Source organism: Emydura macquarii, unplaced genomic scaffold (genome assembly GCF_026122565.2).
Source record: "Emydura macquarii macquarii isolate MOO-44397 ecotype Brisbane River unplaced genomic scaffold, CSIRO-AGI_Emac_v2 contig_3287, whole genome shotgun sequence".
Taxonomy (NCBI): domain Eukaryota; kingdom Metazoa; phylum Chordata; order Testudines; family Chelidae; genus Emydura; species Emydura macquarii.
The window spans coordinates 7,527,883-7,541,874 of record NW_027133424.1 but is presented as its reverse complement, the minus strand read 5'-3'; the positions used below and the strand labels follow the sequence as shown (position 1 = coordinate 7,541,874).

General features: G+C 39.7%; 1 protein-coding gene across 1 annotated transcript in view; it reads right to left on the bottom strand.

Moving 5' to 3' along the window:
* DNM3 (dynamin 3) overlaps nucleotides 1-13,992 on the bottom strand; it is a 234,943-nt gene that overhangs the window by 104,581 nt on the left and 116,370 nt on the right. The gene's annotated exons all lie outside the window — the stretch shown is intronic.

The following is a 13,992-nucleotide window of genomic DNA, read 5'->3' as shown; positions in this document are numbered from 1 at the left end:
TACTACTACTATTTTTACAGAGCTGGCGTGAGTCCCACTAGCCCAAGTCTATTGACCTGGGCCGGGCTGCTTGCTCCAAAATGCTGTGGAGATGGACCAAAAGTGCTTTTACACAGGAGATTAAATATCATTATCCCCTTTTACAGATGGGGAGACACACCAAGAAGTGAAGTGATTCATCTAAGAGCTGGGATTAGAATTTATTTCTTCCAGCTCTCAGGCTGGTGCCCTAGCTGCTAGATCCTGCGGCTCCAAATACATTAGATGATTTTGACAAATAAATAACCAGGTATAATACATAGCAGTCTCTCCAACTAGCAATATCTACTGTCATGTATGGCATAGGGTCTTTCAATGGTTCTGGAGCCCTTACTGTATTCAAACATTTAGCATTTGACTGGGTACTGAGAGTAACCTGCTAAATCCATTTAAAATTGAAATTTCAAAAGATAGATATTATGCTCAAACAGAAAATACACATTGTCACATCAGGACATTAAAACATAAGCAACAGACTTCTACAATACCTAGCATCAGAAATTCTAAATATCCAAGAGTCCTTCTGTGGTTAATCCCATCAATTTGAATGGGATAACTCATGCAAACAGAGGTTGCAGAAACAAACCCAATTTTCTTAGTGTACTGAATGTGTTCCATATACATGCATGTTTTCCCAGAATCATTTTTTTATTTCCTTTCTGAAGTTCTCATTTATGAGTCACCAGATAAATATTAATCAGTAAAGCACAGGTGCAATCTTTCAATTAAAGAAACACACAGAAGCACTTTTATTTATCAGATATAGTTTGTCCTTATAGTCATTGCAAGATATTTTCGTTGAAAAATATACAGAACCTGTATAAATAATTTAAACACTCTTTAAGGATTAATCTTTTATAAGGAAGATTCTAAGATGAAGTGAAGTGCATAGTGTTCTAAAATGTATTTTGGTTAATTGTACCATGTTTTTCTACTATAAATAATGTTGTAAATAGCATTTGTACCATTGGAAAAAAAATAACTAAACCTCTATTTGACACTGGTGATGCCTCATTTGGAGTACTGTGTCTAGTTTTGGGGCCCCCACTACAGAAAAGATGTGGACAAATTGGAAAGAGTCCAGCGGAGGGCAACAAAAATGATTAGGGGGCTGGTGCACATGACTTATGAGGAGAGGCTGAGGGAACTAGGCTAGTGTGCAGAAGAGAAGAATGAGGGGGGATTTGATAGCAGCCTTTAACTACCTTAAAGGGGATTCCAGGGAGGATGGAGCTAGGCTGTTCTCGATGGTAGTAGATGACAGAACTAGAAGCAAAAGTTGCAATGGGGGAAGTCTAAGTTGGATATTAGGAAAAACATTTTCAGTAGTGGTGAAGTCATTTTCAGGTGGTGAAGCACTGGAATAGGTTACCTAGAGAGGTGGTGGAATCTCCATCCTTAGAGGTTTTTAAGGTGCGGCTTGACAAAGACTGGCTGGGATGATTTAGTTAGGGTTGGTCCTGCTTTGAGCAGGGGGTTGGAGTAGATGACCTCCTGAGGTCCCTTCCAATCCTAATCTTCTATGATTCTATGGCAACTATACAGCTATGCTTGCTTGAGTCCATCTGGAAAATATATCTCATTATATAAATTTAGAGGGGGGATATATAATCTTAATATCATAAAACAAATTACAGTATTTTTTAAATTAAAACTGGAACGGACAAAGGTATGACAGGCTTTGTTACACTTAAGTGTTTAAGATCATTTATAAAATATAACACATCTTCATTTCTTCCAAAATGCTTTAAATAGACCTTATTACTCCATAATTATAAAAATAGGAATTTTTCCCTTAAACTATCAATGATTACACTTTACAGGTTACTTTCTGTTGCAATGAAATGTGCTACCATTTACTACATTACCAGAATACAAGAATATTTCTGATGATAGAAGCTAATCATTGATACACCAAGTATAAGCCACAAGTATGAAAACCAAAACAGAAAGCCGTGGAAAAACTATACCAAAAATCTCTAAACAAATTTCCAGAAGTAGGAAAGTTTTGTAAATGTTTGATGCCATAACTATGAGAAAGTGTCTCTTCTTTAACCACCAGGAAGTAGGAAATGCCTACTGGAGGCTAAGATGGTGTGGGAGGCCATGTAAATAAATACCAACCACAACACTGAAGTTGAGAGTACAATTCCAATGAAGGGAGATAGAAGGGTATTGATGTTTTAAAGTCTTTCAGAGACAACATATTGGACATGAGAAGCCAGGTTTACAGAATTATTTAGCTCAGGAAAAAAGGCATCACACGCCCACTAGGACATTTAAAAGGCACAAAGTTCATTGCAAATTAAAAAAACCCCAAACCACACACACAGAAAAAGGAACTATCAATGCCACATTAACTAACATCATTCAAGCAATAGATGAACCCAACAACAAATCAGCCTTAGTTCAATTAAATTATCCTGTGGCAGTTCTCAAAACTCTAATCAAGATCAGATCAGTGCTAAGTGCTGTACAGCCAGAAGGCAAGGTCACTATCCCAAGGAGCTTACAGGGTGGGAGGAATGGGGCTAAGCATACTCATACAAGTGATGATGGGCACCAGACTTCTTAGTTCCATTTCTCATTTTTCAACATTTGTTCACTTCTATTTATAGATTTTAATTTTTATTATGGGGCAGAGGTGAGTGAGCAAATACAAGGGCTTCAGTAAGAGGTGAGGACAAAGACTCATCTCTAGCAGAAATTGTGCCTTCCTCTATGGTGAATACAGACTATACTTAAAACAGATGTAAGTGTGACCCATCCTGTCTCTGACATGAAAAACTTCTCACAATGCAAGTTAAAAATATCCTAGCTGGGGAAGGCCTTCATCTCCAGGAGATGATGTTCCATCACCAGCAAACATACTGTAGGCTCTATTTAAAACTGAATGGATAGTTCTGTGTTGAACTATAATGTCCCTAGGGAATGAGCTTGGCTCCAGGGATGCCACAGTTGTCATATCAATAGGGGAAAAGTTACCTTTTATGATTTTCTTTGGTTGGGAGACTCGTAGGAGCACACAAAGAATGAATACAGTGACCACACAGAGTTATAAGTAAAAATCTTATTTATATTATAAGTTACACTCTCATACCAATATAGCCAATGTTGTGTTCATATTCACATGCCCAAAGATCTTATCGAGTTGGATGGATCTCTTAACAGGTAGTCATTAATAGAGGAGTTGTTCCTGCTGAGGTCTTCCCACCTTATCCATACCAGGGAATCCATTTTATCTTGCTGTTATGACAACGCCTAACATCCTCTTCCTTATCTGTACTTCCACACCCCATAAATTATAGGGTGCTCTGCTTCTCATAGGTAGTTCTCTTAGTTCCCCTTATTCTTATTAACATTTATGTAAACATGTTCCCATGATAATCCGTGGTCAGAGCAAAACTTTCGTGATGTTACCATCAGATGTCTTGCATTCTAGATGAATACACTGCAACCCATTTTCCGGGAATATCACTTATTGGCACATCCTTTAAAGTAATCTTTTAACCTTATTGGCATAGGATATTCCTGTGTCACCCATTCAATGTCAAGTCTCCTTAAGCCTCGTGTGGCTAAGCTGAAACCTCACAGGCCTTAGTGTGTATCCTTGCATTATGGTCTTACTTATACACACTTACCACACCTAAATATTTATCAATCTTATAGTCCTATAATTCTATTCTATTTATATCTAGTCATCACACACTGATTAAACATGAAAAAACATATGAGTTAACCATGACAACAGATAACACAATTAAATGATAAAATGAACTAATTGGCTACAATATATGATGCTCAAGAAGGTCCTTAGTGGGCTAGTGCTGTCCTATGTTTTCTGTGCGGTCGACTAAAGGTATGTCTACACTGCAATTAAAAACGGGTTTAGGCTGCTGCCTGAGCTCTGGGACCCTTCTTGCCTCATAGGGGCTCCAGGCCAAACCTGAACATCTACACAGCAATTAAACAGCCCCTTAGCATGACCCGGCAAGCCCAAGTTAGCTGGCACGGGTCAACTGCAGGTTTTTCATTGCAGTGTAGACTAGCTGCCAATGAGTGACAGTGAGACGGAAATATGCTGTACTGCAAGTACCAACTGCTTCACCAAGTTTCAGTTAAATACACTCAAAATAAATACAGGTGAAGTCCAAAATGTTATCGGGGAGGGGACAAAGATCTCCCACAGTGTTTTAAAAGATGTTAATCTAATGAGTTAGGATGAGTTTTCCCATAAAAGGCAGGTGAGAGATTATAATCTAGTCTTTTCCTGTTGACAACCTGCAGACAGCTTTTAGGCCACTGGAAAAAAGATATCCGGATTGCAGCTGAATGGGTTTTAAGGAAGAATAACCCTATTCTGCAGACCAAAAAAGAAACGGGATTATTAATTACTTCATATATCATCTTTTTCGGTATCATCAAGAAGGATTTTCATTTCTAGGTCTCATGAGTTCATCTCTTTACTTTCTGATCTTCTGATGCACCCATTGGCTAGCTTGAGAGCTCTACCCTACTGAGCATGCTCCAGCTAGAGGAAATTTGGAAGTTTCCAGCTAGTTCCTTTCAACAGTGAGAAGTTAGAGCTCCCAACTCAAGACAACTACTGTATTGTACCATGACCCAGGACAATCAGTTCTCTCTGTTTTATATCCTGAGGAATGTAAGCAACATTACTGGAGTACTATATGCCATGTCAAAAATATGTTCCTCATACTAAAGCACTTGCACTGGTCTAACTCTGTTCCCACTTAAGTCAATGTGAGTTAGACCAGTGCTGAGCACCTTTGAAAGCCCCATGTTTTAGAGCTAGAGAGTATCCCGCATGACTTACACTGGAAGCACAAATACCCATGAGCAAGAATTCTGCCCTGACGGTAAATTTAAAGAACCCATATATCTTCTCCATTGAACAGAGCTTCTGATAGATAGCCTTTGAATTAAGGCATGGGATTAGAAGCTGGAAAGTCTGGATTTTATCTGCATCTCTCCCAGACTTCCTGTGTGACCTTGTGCAACTCACTTGGCCTCTCTGTACCTATTTCTAATATGTAAAATGGGGCTGATATTTATCTGCCTGGCAGCAGTGTTTCAAGGCCTCATCCTGGTATGAAGCAGATCATAATGCGAGGCCGTGACAAGGTACACAACAATGAGGGTGCTGGGATAGTTGAGTAGTGCACCAAAGCAAACACTCCCTCCTGCTTCCTTCCCTGCCATTTTCTTTGTCCGGCCAGCAAAGCAGTTAGTTGGTGGATGTACTTGGAGTTTATGAACCTTGGGTTCAGAGGACTTTAAAGGAGGAAGAGGAAATGAGTGGCTAAAGTAAGAAACACCTGTTCTATGGCCCTGCTTCCACCCCAGAAAGCAGAGGGCTTTTTCGAAAACTGTTTATACCACCTCCTTATATCGCAGAGCTACTCTCACTGCCTGTGTGGAATAGTCCATACAGTAACAAAGACACTATAAAAATGCACACTAGTGTAATTTCTCCAGTCCCATCTATCATGACATTTAAATCAACACTTAGATTGCAATCTAACTTTAAATATATCCCAAAGAGCTTCCAGACAGCTAGACAATCTTGTTTATAGTCTAATTTTAGTTTTACCTTGCTAAACTAAAAGCAGCATGGCATCTCCAAAGCGGTCTTTGCTTTACCGCACTTACCTTTACAGCTTAAGCTGCACAGACAGATTTTAAGTTTGCTACATAAGGCACCTTTGTTATACTCCAAACCTTTTTTTTGTTGTACAAAAACAAAGCAAGCAAGTTGATGAAGGCCACTCAGCAATGTGGGCTCCAAGCCTGGTGTTGCTCCTGGGTACAGCTGGAGAAAATATAACTGAACTAGCTATAAAATGAACTAGGGGCCAGCATTAAAAGGCAAACAATGCAGACATGAAAAGTTTCACATTTTTATGAAAAAAATGTGGCACAACTAGCATACTTAATAGGTTGCAGATGCCAGGATCATATTTCTTCCACCTATGCACCTCACTTGCCTCCTCCCCACCTTGAGCTATGCAGATGGAGTCAACTGTTGAAAGCGTAAAGCAAGGATGCCAAATTTTTTTCTAACGTTTCTTTAACCACGGCAAAACTGATAGATGAGCAGATCCTCTTACCCAAGACAGAAGCATGCCTTTGACAGATTATATTCCAGAGAGAAGGTCTGTGTCACTTGGTTCTAAGGTTTAATTATAAAAACTGCCTGTTGCAATTGGTGGAGCAGTCTGTCACCACCCACAGTGGTGCTTTACCAAACCCAGCCAAATGGGTGAAACCTTTAGAAGGAAGTCCTCATGACATACTGGTAGTTCTTTCCAAGTGTTTGCTATAGAGGAAATCCATTAGATATTTTCTAGTACCAGTTTTAGTGGAACCGGTGGGACATTTTTATAAGAACATTTTTGATGAAAATGAAAAAAAAAATCTGTTGAAATTTACCTTAGAGAATTTTGAGTTTTCAGCCAAAGGTTTCAGACCAGAACTTTTTGCCTCAGTGCCTCATGGGAGCTGTAGTTCGAGTGGCTCAGGCCCCATTCTCCTCTGTCGGCCGTGCTCCCCTGGCTGGAGTACATCTCCCACAATGCACTATGGTCTTGCCTCTTGCTGAGCTCTCACAAGGTACCATGAGAGTCCCATAGCAGTAATGCATCATAGAAGATGTAGTCTGACTGGGGAGCAATATTACTTCTTATGCTCTACAATGACAACCAGGTATGATAAATTAGAGAAGAAATGTATGTTATTTATTATGTATTTCTTTGTGGCAATGGAGCTGAAGAACAATTGTGCAATACAAGAAGTGACTCTTTTAAAAAAAAAATCTAAAAAATGAAAATACTTCCAAAAAGAAAAAAACCTTGAGAATAAACTACATAAAAATGTGGCTCTGCCTCCAGAGGGGAAGCCAAATGTTAGAAGAAAGCAACAGAGGATGTTGAGCGTTAACATCAAATCTCATATTCGCAGGGCACAAATCCATTAACTCCTTCCACATTTGAGATCAGAAGACATGCCAAAACCAAAATGTTAGCTAACTGAGGAAGTTTTAAAAACTAAATCACATTAGTTAGGCATGATGCACTTTGGGGAATCTGCATTCTGGTATTTTCAATATCTTCCCAAATCACAGATTATATTTTACAGCTATAATTTATATCCATAGATTAAAGATTGTAGCTTTTTGTTTTCTAGATCTTCCCTAGACTTTTTCTTACACATTTATTTTCCCCCAAACTGCTGCTGCTTCTGTTTTTACAAGTTTTTTTTTAAACATTTCTTCTCTCTGGTACTTCTTCAGAATTCAAGGATGTCATTACATCTGGTCCTGACATTAAATCAGTCTTTAATCTAATCTTGACACTTATTTTACAGTTTGATCTTCATTTCCAATGGAATTTTTCCTTCTTCCCTGGGACTCTTATCATATTTGCTCCTGGCACCTTCCTTGCTCCCAAACTTCTTCAAGAACACAATGGCAAAAGACTTCACATTTTAGCAATACCTGCATCTTTTCCATAGATGACCACTGCCATCTATTTTAATCGGACCTATTTTCTCATTTACTACCCTTCTTCCGCTCAAGTATTTGAACAATTTTATCTTTAGCTTTACTTTTTGTACAATGTTACTTTTATTCTTGACTTTTGCTTTTATTTTATTCCCATCTTCCCTTCTTCTCAGCAGGTCAGGGTGGCTTCTCATGTTAAAGTTTGAGGCATCATGTTGGAGGAACATGTACTACTGCTGCCCATGATAACCTGTTCTGTGTTTTACCTGAGAACTTCAGTCCCTTATATAATTCTGTCTAGGAATTTATATGGCACCAATCACTGTAGTATCTGTGCTCCATTAAAGTCATTAAATAGTCTAATCAAAGGCAAACTACCTTTGGTTCTTTCCTTTTCCCCAGATCCGGTGTACGAGTTTTATGTTTATTCTTCTGGGAGGACAATGTCAAGGAGATGAATCTTGCATACACTCTTGAAGCCATGAAGATTCATTGTTGTCCTGATTTTTATGGAGGGGAGTTCCAAAGCCAAGGGACAGCTGTTGAGATTATTCTTTCTTCTGCTCAAGTGAGATTTATTTGTTGTGATGAATTTCACTGTTCTCAAGGAATGTAGTTGGTGCTAGAAGGAGAAGAAATACCTGATTTAACTAGGGTTTAGATATTGAAGCCTTTGAAGACAAGGTCCCTGAATTTGAACCAGTGCTCAATGGCTAGCTAGTCCAGAGTTCTGAACATTGGGAATAATATGCTCACATGATCCTGTGTTACCAATGTTATTCCCAGGTACAAAGAACTGTCGCAGTCCAGTTTGTTAGTCACAAGAGCATTGATCCCTGTGGACAAGATGGAATACAGTATGATGGGGTGGAGTCTCCTGTCCAGGAATAGATGTATGAAAACACTTCCAGAAGTTGTAGGTATTTGTCAGTTCAGCAGCAGTGAAAAGTGTAGGATGACCCCAAAGCTATAGCTTAATTTGTTGGGGTCAGACCCCCTTGACTGAGACTGATGTTAAAATGCTGCCTTTATTTGCAAAGCATTTCTCTCTTCCACCAATATAATTTCCGTCTCATCTGGGATTAGCTTAAATCAGTCACTTTTCATCCATGCACTGACCTCACTTGGACGATAGGATACTGGAAGATGGTGTTGTGAGCATCTGATATGAAAGTGTCGGGTGTCATCTGTGTACTCTGGACAATTGAGGGCATACTGCCTCACTGTCAGGTCCTAGCAATTTTACACATGTAGCGTGTCAAAGAGGATACAGCACTTTGCAACAGTTTCTGAGGCATACACCAGAGCCATACCATGCTTTACGGCAGATGGAAGATTGCCTCTCTCAAGAAGAGTTGTTGGGTATTTCAGTCAGCAGGCTCAGGCATTTATGGCTGGCCATTCATTATTTCATGCTTCAAGGACTTCCTGTTGCGTGAAAGGACCAGTCTGAGGAAAAGACTGGTGAAAAGGAAATCTGTTTTTAGCTCCCATTACCTGGGTTTCTGAAAGACCATTTTGGAGTCAGGAAATCTTGTTTGGAAAATAGTCCAGCGATTCCTCACAACTAAGTTGTTCTGGCATCAGGCCCACTGACAGCAACTCCAGGCCCCAGGGCAGAACAGTCAATAGCCACCCTAGAAAGGAATGGCTGAGGTCCGAGTGGGCTTTCACCAGAAGATTTTACTGATTTATTATGTGCTATGCAGGTTCCCAGGTGGCTGAGGAGGCGGTATCAGCTATTCAGTTTCCCAGGTCCCTTGGACTCCCCAGGGAGATTACTGATGAACCCAGGAGACCGAGTAGCAGATACCACCTCCTCAGCCACCCGGGAACCTGCATGGCACATAATAAATAAGCTCAGCTCAAGGGATGGGCAGAGAGTGCAAGCCTCAGGGGAAGGGAGTATGTGGAGAAGAGGAGGATACGTATCTATCCTCCCAGCGGCCCAGGTCCTTTTAAAATCTCGCTATTAGATCCTCTTCTCATATAGGGGTGGGCTCCGACTTCAGTGTGGAGGAAGTAATGATCTGAGGAGGACTGACATTCCAGTGCTAGCTCTCATACATGTTAGGAGCACTATGTTAACTGTTAAAAGAAATGCTAATTTTAACTGTATTTTCACATTTCTGATATTTCACCATTTACAAACGACCAGTCTTTTTTTTTTTTTTTTTAAATAAGACACAATTCTTTGCATAAATGTAATAGATACAAACTTCACTTTCATTTCCCATCTCTCCTTTGGAAAGCTATTTCTCAAAAATTCTTTTGGTCCGTGAACATATTTCTGTTTCTGTGAAAAGAAACCTCGAAAAGCTCAAGTTTAAGGAGCCAACATGTACTTTCCCAGTGTAGCCACTGATGTATTTGGAAAGAGGTCATGCTTCCAGATTTTTTTGGTGTGCGGAAAAAAAATCCTTTTTATTAAAAACAAACAAATTATAAATATGCAATTACATAATTTTGCATCGTGTTGTTTGAGTAAGATTTTCCTGAGTTAACACAACTGGCCATGTGAGAATCCTGAAGATGCAACATAATAATTAAAAAAAATAATTGGCTCATGGCATATATGTTGTCCTAGTTCTTTGTCATCTTTTAAAGCTTTCAGACAGCAATCAATTTCACTGTGGTGGAGGTTACTGCAAAATGCATTAAGAAGTTCACGCCTGTGGCAATGGTCACTGAAAATATTTTGGAAAGCATCCCAGAACTATAAGACTTTTTCCAGACATCCAAGAGAAACTCTGGTATGACTGAGCTTCTGGTCTCAACTTTTTTTTAATATAGCAGCAAGGTATTTTTGAAAGGTACATTTCAGCAGTTTTTTCTTAGACAGCCAAGATGCCTGGGCCATGGAAAACATTAACTACTGAGAGACAACTGTCAGAAGATATCTCCCTCCTTGTCCTCATAAAATATCTAAACTGATTAACAGAGACACTGATTTGGAATATTCATTTTGTTTTTCAATTTGATGATTTCAGATTAATATGTATAAATATATCCTGATTTCTGCACTCACTAAAGAAAAAATGCTGAGTGATATGAGAAGGAAAAAGACACAACCTGCTTACACCATCATTCGAGAATTCAATATCCTGGAAAGTAAGTAGCTTGAAGGACGGCCCTGTATGAAACAAAAAAGCATTGGAATAGGTCAATGCCCAACAATCAGGATTATTTTCTTTCATATGAGGATGGATAAGATACTGTCAAATTTCAAATGGCATAAGTCATCAAATCCTCAAGGATGTGTCTTCCTAAAAACAAATCTTTCAGAATTTGGTCCATTAAACAAGGGACTTCCTGAAATCAAAACTAATGGGCAGGAAAATTTGAGCCCTCTAATTTTGGAGACAAGTTTTGCAGGACAGACAGTCTCCGTTGCAGTTGAATATAATCAATGGTTCTTTTGTAAATATATACAGGAGAGGATCATGTCTTGAAACATCCCTCAAAGTCACTCTCTCTAAACAGTGATGTGACTTTCTATGCAGAAACAACCAGGCCTGAACAATAAGTGATGCAGTAATTTAAACATGACTTTCTTCGTCATAGTGTCACCCAAGGTACGGATGTCAAATCTTTTAACCGGGACCTTTTAACATTAAATCTTCATAGACTATAAGCTTTTCAGGGCATGGACTTTATCTACCTCTGCCCAACACCTAGCAAAATGGGGTCCTGATCCTGACTGGGGATTCTAGGTTTTACTATAAAAATATTGAACAATAATAGCAATAACAGAGCTTATACAGAAGGACAACACAAGGATGGGCAAGAAGACATAGGAAAAAATATTGGTAGAACATCCAGTGTAATGTTGAAATCCATCGTCCTATTAGAAAGGAATCTAGGAGGTCTCCATAGTGTTACTTTATCTTTAACAGATCCTTTTCAGGACAATCTTTCTGGAATGTCAAGTCTTTGAAGTATACTGGACAGCTCTTGTATCCACAGCTTCTATGTGCACCTGTTTCTGCAGATACCAAAAGCCCTGGGTGTGAACTTGCTCAGATGGTTTCCTGATCAGAGGCTGAATCCATGGTCATTACAGTTTGAATAGATGGAAGTACAATCCGAATTAGAGACTGTTTCTGGACTGCCACCAGACTAGAGAAGCTGGAAGTCATCCATCAACTGGGCATGATGTGAGAGTCCCTGTATGCTTGCTTCAACTGGTATTTCAGGGTCCTCTGAGGTTATTTCAGGGGGAAACATGCTACAGGATCTCCAAATCTAGTTACAACCATGAATGCCAAGATTGTAAGATGGTCCTTGTAGTTACTGCCGGTTCTTACAAATCTTCCCTGCTATACTGATAATTTCCTGATTTTGCCCAGGGACAAGAAGGCTTTGAGACAAACCTTACCTAGCAGGCCTCTTAAGTTTTCCTATCTTCTGTGGTGAGCAGGCTGGGACTTTGAGTGGTAAATGAGACACCTTCCATAGTGGTTTCTTTGCTTGGCCAATCATCCAGATAGAAGAAAATATGCAGGTCAGTCATGACAACCAACAAACATTTTCTGAAAACACAAAACACCAAAAGACAAAACCCACAAAGTTGGTAGGTTATTTCCCTATTACAAATCTGAATGCACTCAAGGATGATTCAGTGGCTGGAGTGTATGTAAGCATCAGTAATGTGCTGACTCTGTAGCCAGTCACCTAACTTTAAAAGCAAAGGGTCACGAATGCAAAGAAAAGCCACACACCTCAGTGCTGAGAGCAGACATGAAAGTACTTAGCAAATATGCCCAAGCATCAAGACACAATAGGTCAAGGAGGCAACAGACAAATGCTTACTGAACTGCTAAAAGCACCAGTGCTTCGAGAGATCATGCCAAAGAGCTTGTAGAGCTAAAGCTCTGAAGGAAAACATGCACTGAAGTGCCGACAAAATGTGTCTAAGTGTTGAACAAAGCCTTGAAGAAACCGGACTAACTGTTTCAGCACCAAACAAGAAAAAAAGGAACCCTGAAATGAGAAAAGGCACCAATGAAGCCTGGAGAAGCCTGTAGAATGGAAAACAGCCACAAGCACAACTGAGCTGCAAAATAGCTGTGAGGCTGAATGACTTGGAAAACAGACTATGGAACAATGGGTAACATCTTCAAAAGCACACAAATGATTTAAAAGCCTAAATCACCTTGAATTGGGACTTAGACACTTCTGAAAATTTTACCCACTAGCAAAATGGCTACAGGACCATAGCTACTGCTTCTTCAATGGTCGCTGTCAATGAGGAACTGACTGGGAGATCCTAGGCAGTTAGTAGCATTTGGTGGCCCACTATGACTAGGTGTCTGTGTGTAGTGGGAGGAAGGGGGACTCATGCATTAGCAACCATTGCCTCAGAGCATCAACATTTGAAAGTGAAAGGAATTTCTCCCTGCTTGGGTGGGGAGGAGTAGTGAGGGGGTGGAAAGTGGCATAAAATGAAGAATGAAAATCTTGCAGTGATGGATCTTTGAGGAATATGGCCTCCCAAATCCTGCTAATCAATCTCAAGGTAAGAATCTTGTAATTCCACAACTTTATTATCATCTCACAATCAGACTCTCACCAAACCTTGTCATTTCTCATTATAATGCTTCTAAAATCCACACCTAGCCTCCATTGCCAAAACTTCCTTCAAACCACAGCTCTCTTTTTCCTGGATTTCTGTAGCAAGCTCTTCTCCTGGTCAAGCCTGAAATTCTCTTTTGCGCTATGCTGTTTCCTGAGGCTCCCAGACAGCACAGACTGGAGAATTCAACTATCATTCACAAGAGAACTTTCTCGAGAGATAAGAAATCTCCTGCAGAGCAGCATAATCGGGAATATACATTAGTCCAGATCAGAAGCTCTGGTGAGACAAGAACTGTCTGCAATTACCTAATCACTTGTGTTAACGTGCTGTAATTTGGATTCATCTACAGCACACCTAGACAATTGGGTGGTCCTTCTTCTAGGAAAATCTAACCAACAAGAGGACTATAATCAAAATGGTCATATGGGGCATCCTCTAGCACAAACTAAGTAACTCCCAACACAACTCATAGCTTGAATAAGGCTTATAGTGCCACAACGATCTTATGAAAATAGCGGTTTTTTCTAAGGAGTTGGTGAACAAAGTCAACCCAGCTGCTTCTATGGCAGAAACAGCATTGCAATTCTGATGCAAGTTCCTATGCAGAAATCATTCTGATGTCCATGCAAGTCCCCAGAAAGTTTAAAAAAATATAGTTAAAGAGTGTCAGTGCAAGAGGTAGTACACTATTAAAATACAGGGAAGAGGTTAGAATAAAAAAACCTGTACTAAAAAATGTAAATTTGAAACAAACCCACGTAAGCAAAGAAACCGTAGATCATTCAGTCGCATTGTGCACAAGGCTGGCAGCACATACAATTCTTTGTAAGAAAGAGGAGTATCAGGAAATGTTGCA